General features: G+C 36.2%; 1 protein-coding gene across 1 annotated transcript in view; it reads right to left on the bottom strand.

Moving 5' to 3' along the window:
- Positions 1-21002, bottom strand: part of CNTLN (centlein) — a 248974-nt gene that overhangs the window by 128850 nt on the left and 99122 nt on the right. The gene's annotated exons all lie outside the window — the stretch shown is intronic.

Raw genomic sequence — 21002 nt, forward strand, 5'->3', positions numbered from 1 at the left:
GGGGGGCTCCCCCCCCCCTTTTTACTTTTTTGGAGAAATTTTTTCCCCCCCCCCGGAACGCTTCCCTCGGGTCTTCTTGTAAAACCCCCCCCGCCTCTGCCCCCCCCGGCAAATAAATAAAAAAAAAAAAGGGCACCCCCGGGGGGATCCCCCCCAGGGATAAAAACCCCCCCCAAAAACTATCTCTTAACCCCAAAAAAGGGTTTCCTCTCCCCTCGTCACTGAACCTCCTTAAGTCACCCCCTCCACCCCCTGGGGCGGGGGGGGGGGGGAGGACCGAGAGGTGCTCCATGCACTTCATGGTGACTAGTCGCCCGTGTGGTTGTGACGGCACCTAGCTTCTATATATATTAGGATAAGTAATATCAACTGTGTTGGTTTTGAAATTACAGCTTTAGAATTTGTGCAATAGACACTCTATAAATATTAAATATGTAAATATATTCTTTACTTCTATAAGGACACACACACACACACACACATATATATATGTGTGTATATATATATATATATATATATATATATATATATATATATATATATGTATATGTATATACGTATCCCAGTGTATTTTTTTAATGTGGTCTTTTCTCCCCCAACCCCCTCTCTCTCTGGCAGCACACCTTTGATCACTTTCCTAGATATACATGCAAAAGAAGTATTTCAGATTTCTCTTAACACAACCATTTTTTAAAGCATAAGTGAAATGTCAGATGACACTCAGCCATACTTTGAGTGAGTAGAAGGCAATTGGTGTCAGTAGTTATTCTGCTCCAGCCAACTGTTTGCATAGAGGAATGTGACCTACTACTCCCAGGTCTACTAATTTTTCAAAAGAAGCTAGGAATTTGGATTTCTAAGGGAAATCTCCTAATTTTTAAATATTGGCCAGATTCAATTTATGATTACTGTATTTGAAGAACATGGTGGTGAGAGTATAAACTGCTACAAATTTCAAGGGAAATTTTAAAATATGCATCAACGCAAATGAAAATGTATCAAGGATTTAATTTAGCATTCTAATCAATGCTGAGGGTTGATACAGAAAAATATAAATGATAAACAGTTAAGTGAAATAAGCAAGTCACCAAAGACTATATATAGTGTATAGAATAGATTCGGCAAATATGCATAGGAAAAAATGTTATAGTGTTATTTCTGAGAGAAGGGATTATATGTGAATTATTTGTTTTATATTTATCTGAATTTCCTTAAATTCTTTACAATGAACATGTCACTAAATGATTTTAAAATGTAATTTTTTTCTGTAAATAAAAGGAATTAAAGTTTCATATTAAAAAAATAAATATATGACCTGGCTGGTGTGGCTCAGTTGGTTGAGGGCTTTCCCATACACCGAAAGGTTGCTGGTTCGATTCCCAGTCAGGGTACACACTCAGGTTGTGGGTTCAATCCCCAGTTGGTATATGTATAGGAGGCAATTGATCAATGTTTCTCTCTCACATGTATGTTCCTCTCTCTTTCTTTCTCTCTCCCTTCCTATCTCTCTAAAATCAATAAAATATTTAAAAATAGTAAGTATAAATAGGAAAAATATAAATGAAAGTCACTCCATAATCTCATCTCTCAGAGTACACTAATGATAAATTTGGGATTGTTATTTAGACTTAAAAAAAAAAAAAGAACAACCATTGTAATTATGCCTTTTAAACTCCTTTTTAAAAAATATATAATTTATTTTTAGCACAATTTTTATAATTACAGAAAAACTTAGTTCTCCTAAACTTCCCACTCTCACACACCCAATTTCCCCTATTATGCACCTCTAAAATTAATACGGTACATTAATAAACCAATATTCATACATTATTTTTAACTTAAGTCGATAATTTATTTACCTAACCACCTTTTCTGTTCCAGGATCTGATCCATAATACCATAATACATTTAGTGTCAAGTCAGCACCTCTTAACTGTGACAATACTTATTTTTACATCAGTGACAGTTTTGAGTATTATTATTCAGGCATAATTTAGGATGCCCCAGCTATTACAATTTGTCTATATTTTTCTCATGATTAGAATGAGCTTATAAGTTTTAGGGACGAAGATCACAGAAGTAAAGTGCCATTTTCATCATATCATATAAAAGGTGCATACTATCAACATAATTTGACTGTTGAGACTGACTTTGATCACCTGGCTAAAGTAGTGCCTGTCAGGTTACTCCATTGTTTAAGTGACTCTTTCGTGCCTCATCCATACAATACTCAATTAACCTGCTTTTTTTTATTGTCTAAAGTTTTACATATGTCTCCTTTTTCCCAGATTGATCTGATGAGTGGATTAACCTGCTTTTTAAACTTAATAATTATATGTATAACTATAATAAGTATAATAATACTGGGGGCCCAGCGCACGAATCCGTGCACCTTTGAAAGGAACTGTGGGCCGTGAGGCTGCAGTAGGCACAGGGGCAGGTCTTACCCATCTTCTGCACCCCCACCTGGCCCCTCCTGCTGCGGCCCCTGGTTCCCTGTCTGCTGGCAGCCCTGCTCCCACCACTCCCAAGTGCTGACGGCGCTGGCGCTGAAGGCACAGAGCGATAGGGGCCAGCGCCAGCAGCGGGTGTGAGTGGGGCTGCCGCCGTCAGTGGGTGCAAGGGGCAGCTGCTGCCCCAATCGCCCCTCAGGAGCGGGGGGAGGTAGAGAAGCCCTCCGAGACAATCGGGGCCAGCAGTCACTGTTCACACTCACTGATGGCACCGAGCGATCAGGATAGGTGCCAGGCACTGGCAGCAGGTGTGAGTGGTGGCTCTGGCGCTGGCTGCAGGTGCAAGTGGGGCTATTGCCGGCAGCAGGTGCGAGAGGCGGCTGCCAGCCACGATCTCCCCTCAGGAGCAGGGGGAGGTGGAGAAGCCCTGAGGGGCGATTGGGGCCAGCAGCCACCACTCACACCTGCTGACAGCGCCGAGTGATTGGGGCCAGCGTCAGGTGTTGACAGCAGGTGCAAGCACTGGGCGAGACCATGGCACGCAGGAGCTAAGAATTTTCAGTAATCACCAGAGGCTCGCCCTGATGACAGCAACCGGCGCCATGCCTTGGTCTGACACCCCCACTCATCTGCTCCACCATCCCACCACAGCCAACACCCACCATGTTCCACGCACGCCCCCTGGTGGTCAGCGCACATCACAGCAACCGATTGTTCGGTTGTTCTGGTTGTTTTGCTGTTTGGTCTATTTGCATATTAGTCTTTAATTATATAGGATATCTGAGGATATATGTATACCATCATATATCCTTACTTATCCTTATCTTTTTTAAGTACTGTTTTTACAGGCTTAGTAAAACCAATCCCCCTGTCTATGGAAGTTTATTGTATCTGTTTGCCCTTAAAATCTTAGACTCTTTGAAAAGTTAAGTCTTCTTGCTAAGAATTATTAATATTTTATAAATAAACTATTTTTTTCTAATATCAAAAATCCTGTGCACTTTTCAGTTTACAGTATTGTTGGATAATGGTGTGGTGCTAGACCAGTGATGGCGAACCTATGACACACGTGTCAGAGGTGACACACGAACTCATTTTTTTGGTTGATTTTTCTTTGTTAAATGGCATTTAAATATATAAAATAAATATCAAAAATATAAGTCTTTGTTTTACTATGGTTGCAAATATCAAAAAATTTCTATGTGTGTCACGGCACCAGAGTTAAGTTAGGGTTTTTCAAAACGCTGACACGCTGAGCTCAAAAGGTTCGCCATCACTATGCTAGACCATACTTAATCGGATGACAAATGATCAGTGAAGGAGGTGTTAAAATACCTCCAATTGGAACTAATCTCTTTAAACTGACCATTATTAAGGCATAATTACTTTTTCACATTGATCCTCATAAGTAATTTTGATCAAAAAGTCCTGTAGAAGATACAGAGTAGAAGGAGAGGGAACAAAAGACTTGAAGTGGTGTGCCAATTACTAGATATAAAAATTAAATATCCAGTCATGTTGCAATAAATTCAAGCAACATTGTACGGCATTAATACACTAGAAGCTGAGGAAATACTGCTTAATAAGTAGAAAAAAATCAAAGCTATAACAGTTGCAAATAATTGAGTTCAATTGTTTTGTCTTACTAGTAATTTTTAATTAAATATATTAATTTGTTTCCTACTATAGTTAAATAATAATAACTGACATTTAGCAAAAATGTATTGAGTTCCTAGCAGTAGGTAAGCATTTTGCATACATCATCTCACTTATTTAGGAAATGTATAGATTTCAAACCTGTCAACACATTATAAATTCATTTCAAAACAAACATATTTTAAAAAGACATGCCACCTCAAAAAAAAAATAGTTTCTCCCAAAATAATATCTTACTGAAAATTTAGTAGCGGTTAAATATATATGTATGTTTAAGATCTCTAATATGTGTATATATAAAATATCTGACTTATACACATTAGAGCCGCACTGTAATTACATCAGATTTATTGACATCTTAAATGTTCTCTGAAAAATCAACTGAAATCCTCTTGGAAGAAGACAGAATATTAAATATGTTAAAATATAAATATATTTTATTAAAGAGTATATATACAAAATTTTCTTCCCATATAATGTCTGAATCTCTGTAAAAACTTGAAATTTTATTTTAAATTGATTTTAGAAATGAAGAAATATATTGCCAATTTATAAAGCAAACATTATTAGCTGAATTATCCATAACCTGAAAACGGCTGACTTTAAAAATAATCATATATTCTTTTTTTAAAAAGAAAAATAATAATATAGAATCAACATGATGTTATATATCAAAATAGTCTTATCACAGAAGTTCATAAATGGAATTACATGTACTCACATCTCACTTCTAGAAAGTCTACTAAATTGAGTAATAAATGTCTAATGTCAACCAAGTCAGCTCACATTCTTTTAAAAAATATATTTGCATTTCTTCTATACAATTACTTTTAATCTAAATATCCCCAGATTGCATTTAGAGATGACAAAATATACTGAAATTATTTACTAAATTTATAAAATTTAAACTATCACCATCTCCTCTAATCCTAATGTCACATTATAGCAAAATTCAATACTATAGTCAGTCAAACTAAACTTTCCTTTATTATAAAGACTTGTGTAGTACAGCCAAATTGGTGAATAGCAAAATTAAAGGTAAAATTTTTATTTCCTAAATTTAACTACTTCCATACACCATATAAAGCTTAACAATGAATGAATTATAAATTGATATTTTATTGGCTTACAGTAACATCCAGATGACAACTGTATCTTTGTTACAACCACAAGCTAATTTTTTCTTCTATGACATAAATATCACACTGCTTTGAAAAAAAATTCGTGATATTTACATGTCACAGAAGAATGTTTAGAGTATTAACTCTGAAATATTCATACTGACTGTTGATTCTAATCCCAAGACTAACCTAATCCTGGACTGACTAAAAAATTAGGACAGAAAGACTAAGTGATTTTTCTATAGATTTGGGGGGGGGGGTTGCCTTACATAGTAATATTGGACACAATTGTTTTTTTCCAAAAGATGTTATATGCCTCATACTCTGCCATAATTCTGAATATTTAAAATATGTCTGTTAAAAGTATCCTAAAACAAATTACTAAATTCAAAGAATTAAATGTCCTCTTCAGTATATCTCTAAATATGTGACTTTTAGGTACAATCCATTACTTATCATAATGTATACTCTCATTTTTATAAATATTTGACACTTATGTCACCAGTAAAAAAAAAAAATAATCAAAATGTGTGCACTAATGGTATAAGCAAGGGACTATGCTTGTTATGCATTATCATCTCTATACATTAAAACCTCAATCATACTCAAACAAATTCACTAAAGTGTGGTTTTCAATCTGCTAACTATGCATTCCATAATAGCCTGTAATTATTAAAAACTGACAAGAAAGCTACGCCACCTGTGTTTATGTGAAGCCAGGTAATGAAAAAAACAACAACGCTGTCATCACCTCTCAATTCCTGATTGCATTATCAAAACTGTAGCCGAGTTTGGCATCTGGGTGTGACCTTGTTAACTGCTAGGGTAATTAAATTTATTCTATTGGGAAAAAGGATGATAAATTATTAGCAAGAAGATTTTGTTCACATTTTATTAAATTGGCCTGTCAAAGGGTTGGCCAAATTATCAAGGGCCTCATTTATTGGAGGCCAGCCATATTGCCACATCTGTTACAATTATTTATAATTTCAGCAGTTGAAAACCAACTGAGTTAGGCATCCGCCATGTAAAGTAATTTACAAATTATCTGATGAGGGAGTGTTTTAGCTTCTCCCTCATTTCTAGCCAGCAGAAAGCCGCGCTGTAATTACAGAACACGATTAGGTTCTTTGGGGAACTTATCTTGCACTCATAGCCATAGTAAGATGCAGCAAGAACATATGGAGGAGCTTGTGCTTCTACTCCCTGAAGCTCGTGACCCGCCTGCCGCTGAGCCCTTGAGTTGAATTTGAATGAGAGTGCCATGGCTAATGTTCTACACATGCACCATTTATGCCACAAAACAAATCGGATCACTGTTAATTATGAAGCAGCTATAATCAGGCCTTCACATCTGTGTAATGTGAAGCGCAGTAGGCTGTATTCCAATAATGTATGACTACCTTTGGGTCGCAAATTGCGAGCCATATTGCCTCAGTAGTAGTTACTGAATTCAAAGTAACTCCTTTGATAAAAGCCCATCACATGGATATTTTTATCCAGCTTTATAAAAAAAAAAAAAAGCAAGAAAAAGCAAACCCACAAGCTTCTCTTTATCAGCTATTGACCAGAACAGTTAAAGCATATGGCACAAGTTCATTAATGAACAACACAGAGCTCTCTAATTTAATGAAACCACTTGAGCCATAAAAATCAGATTTAGTTAATTCCCTCTTCATTTTTTTTCACATCTAGCCTAAACCTAGGAACTACTTAATATTACAAGTTATCAAGACACAAAATATATTTTTTACAAATTTATAAAGAATAGAAAAAAGCTTGTGTTTTACTACTATAATCTTTAAAAAGAAAGGCAATAGGGTTTTACATTTTACAAGTTGAGTTTCATCACAAATCTCATGTAAGAAAGCATAAACTATTTGTTTTTTAGAAAGTAAGCCTAGCAGCTGTATTCTAACAAAAAATAGACTTTATTCCAGAAGAAATCTTTCCATGGGAAGGCAGCTAAACAAGCTGCACCCAGATGGCAAACCAGCTACAGTTTAATTAATCCGCTAAAAGCCATTCAGATTTCAGTAAGGGTAATGTAATTTTGAATAATAGTAGGGAAAAAAATCACTAAAACATTCTTAAGTTTTATTACAGCAGCAAGAGAAGTGCCACTATAGAGTAGTTAAAGTTGAGTTGCGTTTTCCATTATGTATGCTAACTTTCTAGATTTTTATATCTTTGGCTGTTTTATTCTGCTTGGAACTTAAAGCAGGCTTAAAATATCAAAATATTTATTAGTTTATTTTCATGCATGGTAGTAAAGTTGTACGATTCTAATGAGTTCAAATTTTGTAAATATAATGCTTCAGAAAAAATTTTAGTTAACACATAAAGACTTCAAATTTTTTATTTAAATAAAAAAAGTTCTTCATCAAGTTTAAAAATCATGTCATAACATTATTTTATTGGTAAGTTGCTTTCTCCTGATATTTGACTACAGATGAAACTGTCAAGAGATAACTTCACATATAATTCTATAGCCATGTCTACCTATACAAATGAATTAAAAATATAAACTAGTTGAGTATAATTAAATCAAGCAGTAAATTACAGAGCAGTTTTCACTTAAAATAATGCTGCCAAATAAATCAACTTCTCAAAATGAATTTTTATATATAAATTAAAATTTAGTTGTGTGAAATATGATGGTGATATGCATAATTTTAAAGTATATATGACACCTTGGCCTAATTGAAAAATTATTTTGATGCTGTAACAGTAAAATACCTAGCAAAAGTATAAGATTGGTATCTTCCATGTTGAAAATGCAAAAAAAGTATAATTGAAATGATAATAAAAATCATAAAAGCAAGCCAATTATTAACTCTGGCATAATTATTTCCCAACTACAGTATGACAAGGTTTAACAGCATTCTGAGTCTAAGTTAAGGTACTACAATCTGATCTCCTATCAACTGATACATTAAAATACTGTCATTTATGCCAAATAGCCACTATCAATACTAGACTCTCTGAGTGGCCAGAAAACAAAGCTAACTAATACTAGACTTTTTTTCTCCTTTATTGTGTTAGAAAATTGTACAAAATCAATTCAGCACTGCTAATGAAAAGACAACAGAATTTTTTTAGTCCACATCACAACTAAATAATCCCTTGTAAAAGCTGACTCATTACAACTCTACCTTACTGGAATTGTTGTGTCAAAGAAAATTTAATCATTGTGGGATTGGCTAAATGGGTATTAAACCAGGGTATACATATTTTAATGTGTTCACTCAATGAGCATTCATTGAAATTAAAGTCTCAATCACTATAAAAAACAGTGTGGGTAAAAAGCATAAGACACCAAGCATCCTTGCCTTTAAGGAGCTCACGGTCCAGAAAGGAGACAGACAAGAAAAACAGTAAATTTTAATACTGGGTAATGCACGAAAGAGTTACACATTTCAATCTCAAGAAAAAAACCTTCAGGAAAAAGTTCTCAACCATTATCTTAGAACTAAGTCTAGATAGTTTAGATAGCATCAACAAGGTAGACAAACAATAGACTGTAAAAACACCTGTGATAAATATTATACAGAGCTCATTTCCTTAACATATATTTAAGAGGTCATGAATATCAATAAACAAAACAAAGAAAAACCAAAATACAAAGGGATAGAACATATACAAAAGAAAACCAAGTGGAAAGTAAAAGTGAAAAAAATCTCACTAGTTTCCAGAGTTGAAAAACAAAAAGGATAAATTAGCAAAGCTGTTTTTAAATGCTAATAAGTTTCCAAGTTTATTATAAGTAGGCACTTTCATATATGATGGGCAAATGATTTGGTTTAATCTTTCTGAAATATAGTTGGGCATGGTATATGCAAAAGCTTTAGGTTCATAATCTTTGACGTAGGGATTTTACTTTTAAGAATTCATCTGATAGGAACAACCAGAGATGAGAATAAAGATATACAAATGAAAATGTTCATTATAGCATCAAAATAAGAGGAAACAAAATATATTTTTGGAATAAGTTAAATGTCCTAGAGTAGGAAAGTGTTTAGGTAAAAATGATACATTTCTATGTTAAACTATTAGCAGTCAAAAAATGTTTTCAGAAAACAGAAAGGCTGGCTGAGTGGAAATTCTACAACTAGAAGGAAAGAGAAAAGCATACCGAGACTCAGAGGAGGTCTGGTGTGGAAGTACAATACTAAGGTTCAGAGGTGCACACGGAGCGGGCTGGCGGCTGAGGGCGTGGTTGTCTTTTCCAATCGGGAGGGAGTCTCAGGCTCTGAGCTCCAGTTCCAGGCGAGTCTCTGGGGACCTAGACTCATACTGGAGAAGCGGGACTGTCTGGCATCGGTCAAAACTCAAGGGCATCTTTCTCTCGGAGGTACTTGCAGCAATTGCTGGGACACTGAAAAGCGGGGCCTCTGAAGGCAGGACTGACAGCAGCCATAACTGCTCGCTCCCCCCGCCCTGTTGATCCCTTGGGACCCGCCTCGTCCAAGCCTTGCACAGAGGCATTTGCTGGATAGCCTCAGGCAGAGGCTAGATTAGCACCTCCCTAGAGCTCCAGGACAGAAGTTCTCCCACTGCAGACACAGCTGATTCTCACAGCCAATTGGCCCGGAGGCCAATCCCTCCCAGTGTTACTTACAACAATCAAGGCTTAACTACAACAAGACTGTGCACAAAGACCACAAGGGGGAGCACCAAGAGTGTCCTCCTCAGATAATTGGGGAGGCTCAGCCACTGGGCCCTATAGGACACTTAGCACAGAAAACCACTTTATCAACACAGGGAAGCATAAAAAATGCTGAGACAAAGAAACAGGACACAAATGAAAGAAATGGAGGAAAGCAAACTGCTGGATATAGAGTTCAAAACCACACTTTTAAGGTTTTTCAAGAATTTTATAGAAACCGCCGATAAATGTAGTGAGATCCTCAAGAAATCTAGTGAGACCCTCGATGTTGTGATAAAGGAACAACTAGAAATTAAGCATACACTGATTGAAATAAAGAATATTATACAGACTCCCAACAGCAGCCCAGAGGATCGCAAGAATCAAGTCAAAGATTTGAAATATGAAGAAGCAAAAAACACCCAACCGGAAAAACAAAATGAAAAAAGAATCCAAAAATATGAAGATAGTGTAAGGAGCCTCTGGGACAGCTTCAAGCGTACCAACATCTGAATTATAGGGGTGCCAGAAGAAGAGAGAGAGCAAGATATTGAAAACCTATTTGAAGAAATAATGACAGAAAACTTCCCCTACCTGGTGAAAGAAATAGACTTACAAGTCCAGGAAGCACAGAGAACTCCAAACAAAAGGAATCCAAAGAGGACCACACCAAGACACATCATAATTAAAATGCCAAGAGCAAAAGACAAAGAGAGAATCTTAAAAGCAGCAAGAGAAAGAAAGTCAGTTACCTACAAGGGAGTACCCATATGACTGTCAGCTGATTTCTCAACAGAAACTTTGCAGGCCAGAAGGGAGTGGCAAGAAATATTGAAAGTGATGAATGCCAAGAACCTACAACCAAGATTACTTTATCCAGCAAAGGTATCATTCAGAATTGAAGGTCAGATAAAGAGCTTCACAGATAAGAAAAAGCTAAAGGAGTTCATCACCACCAAACCAGTATTATATGAAATGCTGAAAGGTATCCTTTAAGAAGAGGAAGAAGAAGAAAAAGGTAAAGATACAAATTATGAACAACAAATACACATCTATCAACAAGTGAATCTAAAAATCAAGTGAATAAATAATCTGATGAACAGAATGAACTGGTGATTATAATAGAATCAGGGGCATAGAAAGGGAATGGACTGACTATTCTTGGGGGGAAAGGGGTGTGGGGGATGTGGGAAGAGACTGGACAAAAATCACGTACCTATGAATGAGGACAGTGGGTAGGGAGTGAGGGCGGAGGGTGGGGTGGGAACTGGGTGGAGGGGAGTTATGGGGGGAAAAAAGAGGAACAAATGTAATAATCTGAACAATAAAGATTTAATAATAAAAAAATGTTTTCAAATGCTTAATTATATCATAATGAAATAGTAATTATATAAGTAGGCAGGCTACAAATTTATATACTGTATGATTCCAGTTATCTAGAATATGTATTCGTTCTTTATTTTGTATACCCATTATACACACACAGAGCCACATTCAGGGCTCAAGAGTGAAAGCACACTCAGGGTCTATGACCATGTCCTCTTGGAGGAACAAGAGGCCAAGCACTGGGCTAAGACCTAGTTTCCTTAGATTTCCTCACTTCAATTTACACAAGTCAAGAAGGAACTAGGATAGTTCTCTTTATCCACCGGTACACTGTCTGCCACCATGAATTCTATCTGACTTAAATTCACTAGCACTAACCTCATTATGCCTTTAGTCCTGATTTATGAGAGATAGAAAGCTAAAAAATTAACCCGTAAGAAGCTTGACAATTTAAAGTCAACCTGACCTGCCCTAACTGGTTTGGCTCAGTGGATAGAGCATCAGCCTGTGGACTTAAGGGTCCCAGGTTTGATTCCGGTCAAGGGCACATGCCTGGGTTGCGGGCTTGATCCCCAGTGGGGGAAGTGCAGGAGGCAGCCAATCAATGATTCTCTCTCATCCTTGATATTTCTATCTCTCTTTCCCTCTCTCTTCCTCTCTGAAATCAATAAAGATATATTTAATAAATAAATGAATAAATAAATAAATAAATAAATAAAGTCAACCTGACCAGATTTGAAAAAGAATTATAATATAGCTGAAGATTTTTTTTTATTTTTTTTATTTTTTTTTAAATCTTTATTGTTCAGATTACATTTGTTCCTCTTTTTTTCCCCCCCATAACTCCCCTCCTCCCAGTTCCCGCCCCACCCTCCGCCCTCACTCCCCACCCACTGTCCTCATCCATAGGTGCACGATTTTTGTCCAGTCTCTTCCCGCATCTCCCATTCCCCTTTCCCCCCCAAGAATAGTCTGTCCATTCCCTTTCTATGTCCCTGATTCATTATAATCACCAGTTCATTCTGTACATCAGATTATTTATTCACTTGATTCTTAGATTCACTTGTTGATAGATGCATGTTTGTTGCTCATAATTTGTATCTTTACCTTTTTCTTCTTCTTCCTCTTCTTAAAGGATACCTTTCTAGCTGAAGATTTTTTTAAAAAATTAAATAACATTCTCTTCTTCACAATAAATGAAAATCAATTCCACATAGATTAAAGACATATGTGGAAGTTAAAATTATAACACATTAGTGGAAAATATCTCTAGATTTCAGGATAAGGTATGATTTTTAAACAAGACAATAAGCACCAAGTTTAAAATATTGAAAAACTGAACTATATTAAATTTAATACTTCATTTTTCAAAATACACCATAGAATGAGTGGAAAGAAAAACAAGCAAGAATGTATTTGCAAAAATTATATCCAATAGCTGAGATTGCTGGTTGATCTCTAAACTCCCTGACTTTCTTTGGATATAGTCACTTATTTCCCAATATTTGGGGGTTAACTAATTCCAATCTTCTTTGCAATTAGTTAACATGTGGCCAAATAACTGAGTTATGGCTAATGATATGCCAGTGCAAGTGTTATGTACCACCTTCATGCCTGATTTGTAAAAACTTTTTAAATGAGATTCTCTGGGACCTTTTTCCCTTCTTGCTAGCTGGGACATAGATGATTCCAGGACAACTTTGGGAGACATATTTAAAGCTAGTGAATCTAAAATATGAAAGGAGACTTCAAAGGAGTCTAGATCACTGCTTAGAAGTTGAAAATTCAATTAATACCCATATTAGATGTTATGTAAGTAAACAATAAATTATTTTAAGCTACAAAGATTTGGGGTTTATGTAATAAGGAAGCTGACATTATTTCAAACAGTATAATAACAAAAGATAACTATCCAAAATAAAGAACTTCAACAAAAAGGCAAAAATCCCAATTGAAAAATGAGTAAAAGACTCTAATAGACATTTCACATAACATAAATATAAGATGTTCAAGATAATTAGAAATAAAAGAAACATAAACTGAAATCAGAATGAGATATTTTATCTCTTTTAAGAATGTAATTAAGAAGTCCATAATGTGAGACAACACTTTAGCAAACAATTGTCATTTTTTTGTAAGTCTATTTACCTATTCTTTATAGGTGATTTCACCCTTACCAATATATCCTAGAGAAAATTTGCACATGCATGTCAGGAGGCATGCACTAGAAAGCTCATAGCAGCAGTGTATAAATTCCAATAACTACATACAAAAACAAAGTTCCATGACAAAAAGAGTGGATAAACAAACTGGAGCTTATTCCTACAATAAACTATTGCACAGAAGGGGAAAAGAATTATAGCTAAACTTAACAGCAAAGAATTAGCTTACAAAAATAAGTTCAAAAAAGAGTCCAAGATGGCGGCCGGGAGGATGGCAATGAGGGAGAGAGTGCGAGTGAGTGAGGGAGCAAAAGGGGAGTGTGTGGATGTGTGGTGTGTGTGTGTGTGTGTGTGTGTGTCTGAGTGAGGGACAGCTAGATTTCACAGGACCTGTGGGGGCTGGTGGACTGGGCTCACAAAGCCAAGTGCCTCTGCTACTGCTGTAATTCCTCCCGGAGCGCCAGCTCTGCCACAGATACCGCACCATCTTGAAGAGGAGAGCTGCTGTGACTGGGAGACCAGCCTCAGCTCCACCCAGGGTGCTCTTAGACACCACCTGGGATCCTACGCCACTCTGGCCAGGGACCTGCTGCCTTGGCTGCCAACCCACGGACACCTGCACTCCAGCCTCCCCAGCTGAGGGCTCCTGTGAGTTCAGGAGGGTGCTACCTTCCTGCCAGCCAGACGTTTTAGCCTCAGGCAGGGTGACCGCTCCAGCACCTGCCCAAGCAGCTGCTGACCGTGACCACTGGAGGAGCAGCCACCACCTGTGACCACACAAGGAGCAGCTGCACCATAACCATGCAAGGCGCAGCCACCTGCAACCGCCCGAAGAGCAGCTGCCCCGTGAAAAGCCGCTACCCGTGAATGCATGAGGAGCAGCTGCCCCACAGCCCCGCAAGGTGCAGCCACTGCCCACAACCACCTGAGGAGTAGCTGCTGCCCACGACTACACAACCCACCACCAAGTCCACTGCTATAGCCATAGGCCCCGTGTGACTCGACACCTAGATCCTTTGGTGAGAGCAAAAATGGGGAGACAGAAGAACAACCCCCAAAGGAAAGAAAATAAGGAATCACCAGACAAGGAACTAAATGAAACAGAGGCATGCAATATGTCAGAAAAAGAATTCAGACTAAGGGTCAGACAGTTCATAAACCAGATGGATGAGAAAATCAACAATGTATGTAAGAATCAGGAAAAAATAAAGAGTGATATAGCTACAATAAAAAACAATATGGAATCTTTCAACAGTAGACTAGGAGAAGTGGAGGACCAAATTAGTGAATTAGAAGACAGTGAATTAGAAAACATACCCAATCTGAACTGCAATTGGAGAAAAAGATCAAAAGACAGGAGAGACTGAGGGAGCTTTGGGACAACATGAAATGAAGCAACATATGTATAAAGGGGTGCCAGAACAACAATAAGATGAGCAAGGATTAGAACACCTATTTGAAGAAATAATGTAAGAAAACTTCCCTGATTTGGGGAAGAAAAATGTTGCACAAGCACAGAGACTCCCAAACAAGAAGAACACAAAAAGACCCACACCAAGATTCGTCATAATTACGATGGCAAACATTAAGAAAAAAGAGAGAATCTTAAAGACTACGAGAGACAGAAAGTTACTTACAAGGGATCTCCCATTAGATTATCAAATTATTTCTCAACAGAAACATATCAGACCAGAAAGAAATGGCAAGAAGTATACTAAGCGGTGCAAAGCAAGGGACTGAATCCAAGAATACTCTATTTAGCAAGGCTATCATTCAAAATTGAAGGGGAAATAAGGAGCTTTACAGACAACAACAACAACAAAAGGCTAAGGGAGTTTATCGCTACCAAGCTAGCAATGCAAGAAACGTTAAGGGGACTGTTTTAAAAAGAAGAAGAAGAAGAAGAAAAAGAAAAGGGAAAAAGGAACACAGGCACAAAAATAAAAATGGCTATAAACAAATACCTATCAATAAGTTTAAATGTAAATGGCCTAAATGATCCAATCAAAAGATATCGAGTGGCTGAATAGATAAGAAAACATTACCCGTATATGTGCTGCGTACACGAGACCCACCTTAGAACAAGAGACTCAAACAGAGAGAAAGTGAAGGGATAGAAAAATATCTTTCAGGCAAATGGAAATGGAAAAAAAAAACCTGGGGTAGGAATACTTCTATCTGACAAAACAGACCTCAGAGTGAAGGCCATAACAAGCGATAAGGAGGGCCACTTCGTAATACTAAAGGGATCAATATAACAAGAGAATATAAATCTGGTAAACCTATATGCACCCAATGCAGAAGCACCCAAATACATAAAAAAAACTTCTGGAGGATATCAAGGGAGAGAACGACAGTAATACGATCATAGTAGAGGACTTTAATACCGCACTGACATCACTAGATAATTCCTCTAGACAAAAAAATCAGCAAACAAACAGCAATCTTAAATGACTCACTAGATCAGATAGACATAATTGATATCTTCAGAACATTTCACCCAAAAGCTACAGAATATACATTCTTCTCAAGAGCACATGGGACATTTTCAAAGATAGACCACATAATGGGTCATAGGCAAAGTCTCTCCAAATTCAAGAAGATTGAAATCATATCAAGCATCTTCTCAGATCACAATGGCATAATATTAGAAATCAACTATAATAAAAACAATAAATTAATTAAAACAATTGGAGGCTGAATAGCATGCTATTAAACAATGATTGGGTTACCAAAGAGATCAAAGAAGATATTAAAAACATCCAGGAAACAAATGATGATAAAAACACAACAATCCAAAACCTATGGGACACAGTGAAAGCAGTCCTGAGAGGGAAGTTCATAGCATTACAGGCCTACCTCAAAAAAAAAAAAAAAAAAACACAAGAAAAACTGGTAATTAATTATCTCACTCTCCAACTTAAAGAATTAGAAAGAGAGCAACAAGAAAAGCTCAGAGTGAGCAGAGGAATGAAATAATAAAGATCAGGGCAGAAATAAATGAAATAGAGATCAAAACAACAATAGAAAAGATCAATGAAACCAAGAGCTGGTTCTTTTAAAGGATAAACAAGATTGATGAACCTCTAGCCAGGCTCACCAAGAAGCAAAGAGAGAGATCCCAAATAAACAAAATCAGAAATGAAAGAGGAGAACTAACAATAGACTCCACAGAAATACAAAAGATTGTAAAAAAATACTCTGAACAATTCCAACAAACTAAACCACCTAGAGGAAATGGACATATTCCTAGAAAAATACAACCTTTCAAAACTCAATAAAGAAGAATAAAAAAACTCAACAAGCTGATAACTAAGGATGAAATTGAAACAGTCATCAAAAAGCTTCCAGCAAACAAAAGTCTCGGGCAAGATGGCTTCAAAGGAGAGTTTTACCAAACATTCAGAGAAGAACTAAAACCTATCCTTGAACTATTCCAAAAAACTCAAGAGGAATGCAAATTTCCAAGCTCTTTCTATGAAGCCAGCATTATCCTAATTCCAAAACTAGATCACTACAAAGAAAGAGAATTACAGGCAAATATCCTTAATGAACATAGATGCTAAAATCCTCAACAAAATTCTAGCAAATCGGATCCAGTATTACATTAGAAAGATCATACACCATGACCAAGTGGGATTTATCCCGGGATGCAAGGTTGGTATAGAATCCACAAATCAATAAACGTGATACATCACATAAATAAATTGAGAGACACAAATCACATAACCATAAAAACTGATGCAGAAAAGGCATGTGACAAAATCCAACACCCTTTCCTGATAAAAACTCTCAGCAAAGTGGGGATAGAGGGATCATACCTCAACATAATAAAAGCATTATATGACAAACTACAGCCTACATCAGACTCAATGGACAAAAACTAAAACCATTCACCTTAAGAACAGGAACAAGACAGGGATGCCCACTGTCACAGCTCCTGTTCAACACAGTACTGGAAGTGCTAGCAACAGCAATCAGACAAGAAGAAGAAATAAAGGCATCAAAATTGCAAAAGAAGAACTAAAATTATCATTATTTGGAGATGACATGATATTGTACATAGAAAACCCTAAAGACTCCATCAAAAAGCTACCAGAACTAATAAATGAATTCTGCAATTCATTTGTAGCAGGATACAAAATTAACACCCAGAAATCTATGGCTCTTTTATACACCAATAATGAACTCGCAGAATGAAAAACTAAAAAAACAATCCCATTTATCATTGCAACAAAAAAACTAAGATACAGAGGAATAAATTTAACCAAGGAGGTAAAGGACATGTACTCAAAAAATTACAGGATGCTGAAAAAAGAGATAGAGGAAGAATAAACAAATGGAAGAACATACCATGTTCATGGATTAGAAGAATCAACATCATTAAAATGTCCATACTACCCAAAGCAATCTATGGATTCAATGCAATCCCCACTAAAATACCAATGGCATATTTCACAGACTTGGAACAAACTCTCCAAAAATTCATCTGGAATAAAAAAAGACCCCAAATAGCGCAACAATCCTGAGAAAGAAGAACAAAGTTGGAGGGATCACAATACCATATATCAAGTTATACTACAAAGCCACTGTTCTCAAAACTGCCTTGTACTGGCACAAGAACAGACATATACTAGTAGATCAATGAAATAGAACAGAGGACCCAGAAATAGACCCAAGCCATTATGTTCAATTAATATTTGACAAAGGAGGCAAGAGCATACAATGGAATCAAGACAGTCTCTTCAATAAATGGTGTTGGGAAAATTGGACAGATACATGCAAGAAAACGAAACTAGACCACCAACTTACACCATACACAAAAATAAACTCAAAATGGATAAAGGACTTAAATGTAAGATGGGAAACCATAAAAATCCTACAAGAAGCCATATGTAGAAAAATAGCAGACATTATTTGTAGCAATATCTTTACTGATATAGCTCCTAGGGCAATGGAAACTAAGGAGAAAATAAACAAATGGGAGTACATCAAAATAAAAAGCTTCTGCACAGCGAAAGCTTCAACAAAGCAACAAGAAAGCCCACTGCATGGGAGAACATATTTGCCAATGTTATTTCTGATAATATTAATCTCCAAAATTTATAAGGAACTCATACAACTTAACAAAAGAAAGATAAACAATCCAATCAAAAAATGGGCAAAGGACCTAAATAGACACTTTTCAAAAGAGGACATACAGAAGGCCAAGAGGCATATGAAAACATGCTTAAAGTCATTAATCATCTGAGAGATGAAAATCAAAACAATAATGAGGTATCATCTCACACCTGTCAGAATGGCTATCATCAACAAATCAATAAATGACAAGTGCTGGAGAGGATGAGGAGAAAAAGGAATCCTCATGCACTGCTGGTAGGAATGCAGACTGGTGCAGCCTTTGTGGAAAACAGTATGGCATTTCCTCAAAAAATTAAAAATGGAACTTCCATTAGACCTGATCCCACTTCTAGGAATATATCCCAAGAAAACAGAATCACCAATCAGAAAGGATATATGCACCCCTATGTTCATAGCAGCACAATTTACAATAGCTAAGATTTGGAAACAGCCTAAGTGCCCATCAGCAGATGAGTGGATTAGAAAACTGGAGTACATCTACACAATGGAATACTATGCGGCTGTAAAAAAAAAGGAATTCTTACCATTTGCAACAGCATGGATGGAACTGAAGAGCATTATACTAGGTGAAATAAGCCAGTCAGAGAAAGATAAATATCACATGATCTCACTCATTTGTGGTATATAATGTTCAATATAAACTGATGAATAAAAATAGAACCAGAGTCACAGAAGCATTAAACAGACTGTCCAACCTATAAGGGAGAGCTTTTTGATGGAGTCTTTAGGGTTTTCTATGTAGGGGGACGAGGGGGTAAGAGATCAACCAAAGGACTTGTATGGATGCAAATGAGCATAACCAATGGACACAGACAGTAGGGGGGTGAGGGCATGTGCTGTGGGTTGCAGGTGGCCGGGAAGAGGTCAATGGGGGAAAAAGGAGACTCATGTAATGCTTTAAACAATAAAAAATTTCAATCTAAAATAAATAAATAAATGTATGTGTATTCATTAATAGTAAAAAAATAAAAAATAAAGTTCAAAGATAAAAATCAAGTCCCAAAGCATGACCTACATAGAGGATGATATTTTTAAGGTTTTAATAAAAATAATACTAAACATATATTTAAGAAAGTTTTAATAGGCAGGAATTAATAAACACAATAACCAAGAGCATGATTATCTTCAGAGAAAAGAAAATGGGATCAAGGTAGAGCATATAGGTAGCATCAGAAGTGTTGGTGATAGCTATTAGTGTGTCCACAGATTTTACAGTTATTCTTTTGTAGATTTAAAATATTTAGTAATAATAATGTTTAAAAGGTAGCATTTTCAACATTAAAGATTTAAAATAAAATAAAAGTGTATAAAATGATAAAATAAATGAATAAATAAATAGGGAAATAAAGTGAGAACTTAAGGGAAAACCACATTCAGAAAGAAAATTTTCTACCACTTAAAATAGGAAGGATTAAAGAATGAAAAGAAATAAAAGACAAACAAGCCTGTGGTTAAAATTTACAACTTCAATCTTGTGGTCTGCTGTTAGCCACATGGAATATACCTCATTCGCAGATAAATACAGGATAGTAATTTTAAGGCTTAGGTTTCTCTCTAGTCCTCTAATTCAAAATATTCCTCTAAGGCAAGAAACTGTACTTGTACATGGAAAAGATAAACAATCACTCTGAGATGAGAACAGAATTCAACTAGTTAAGAGCAGGGTGCTAAGAAATCAAAGGTCACAGGTTTCAATCCCATACGAACCAATTAGCTTTGCCCTATTCTTCGGCAAAGACTGTCAGTTAGCCCAACAATAATTCTGATTATAAGATCAGGAAAAAGAGAATATAAATCACTATCAGTACAGGAAAACACAATTTCAAATTTACTAACATTATGTAAGAAGTGTTTTCTTGTATATAATAATATTAAAAGCTAACATGTATTACTCTAAATACCCACCATGCAGTGCCTCATTAATCTTCATAAAACCCCAATGAGGTAGGTGCTATTATAATACCTATTTTACAAATGACAAAACTGAGACTTGACTTCCCTAAAGTTAAGTAACTTGTACAAGATAATACAGATAAGGGATCCAGATTCCAGAATTTACGTTATTTATTACTCTGTGAATATACCCTCCAAGAAACATGTACAGAAAAGGCCCAATGCAATTGTTTGTAAAAAAAAATAATATAGGGATAAGAGAAATGAAAGAATAAAATCTTTCTACCATTTTCCCTCAACTGCATATAATCCACTTTCCTACTTAGTCTTTTATTAATGAAAGGGTGGTCCCTGGAGCAGCTATAACAGCACCATCTGAGAATGCAAAAGAAATGCAGAATCTTAGGCCCTAGGCCAGACTTGCTGAATCAGAATCTGTTTTATAAGCCCCCACTCTGGGTGACTGTATGCATATTCAGGTCTAAAAAGCACTAAGATAGAATATTCTTAATAATCTTTCTCACCTCTGGGCCTATGCTTATTTACTCCCAACAAGAAACTACTAAATAATATTCAAACTGACATATTCAACTTTCTCTCT

The sequence above is a fragment of the Myotis lucifugus genome, unplaced genomic scaffold (assembly GCF_000147115.1).
Source record: "Myotis lucifugus unplaced genomic scaffold, Myoluc2.0 scaffold_144, whole genome shotgun sequence".
Lineage (NCBI taxonomy): Eukaryota > Metazoa > Chordata > Mammalia > Chiroptera > Vespertilionidae > Myotis > Myotis lucifugus.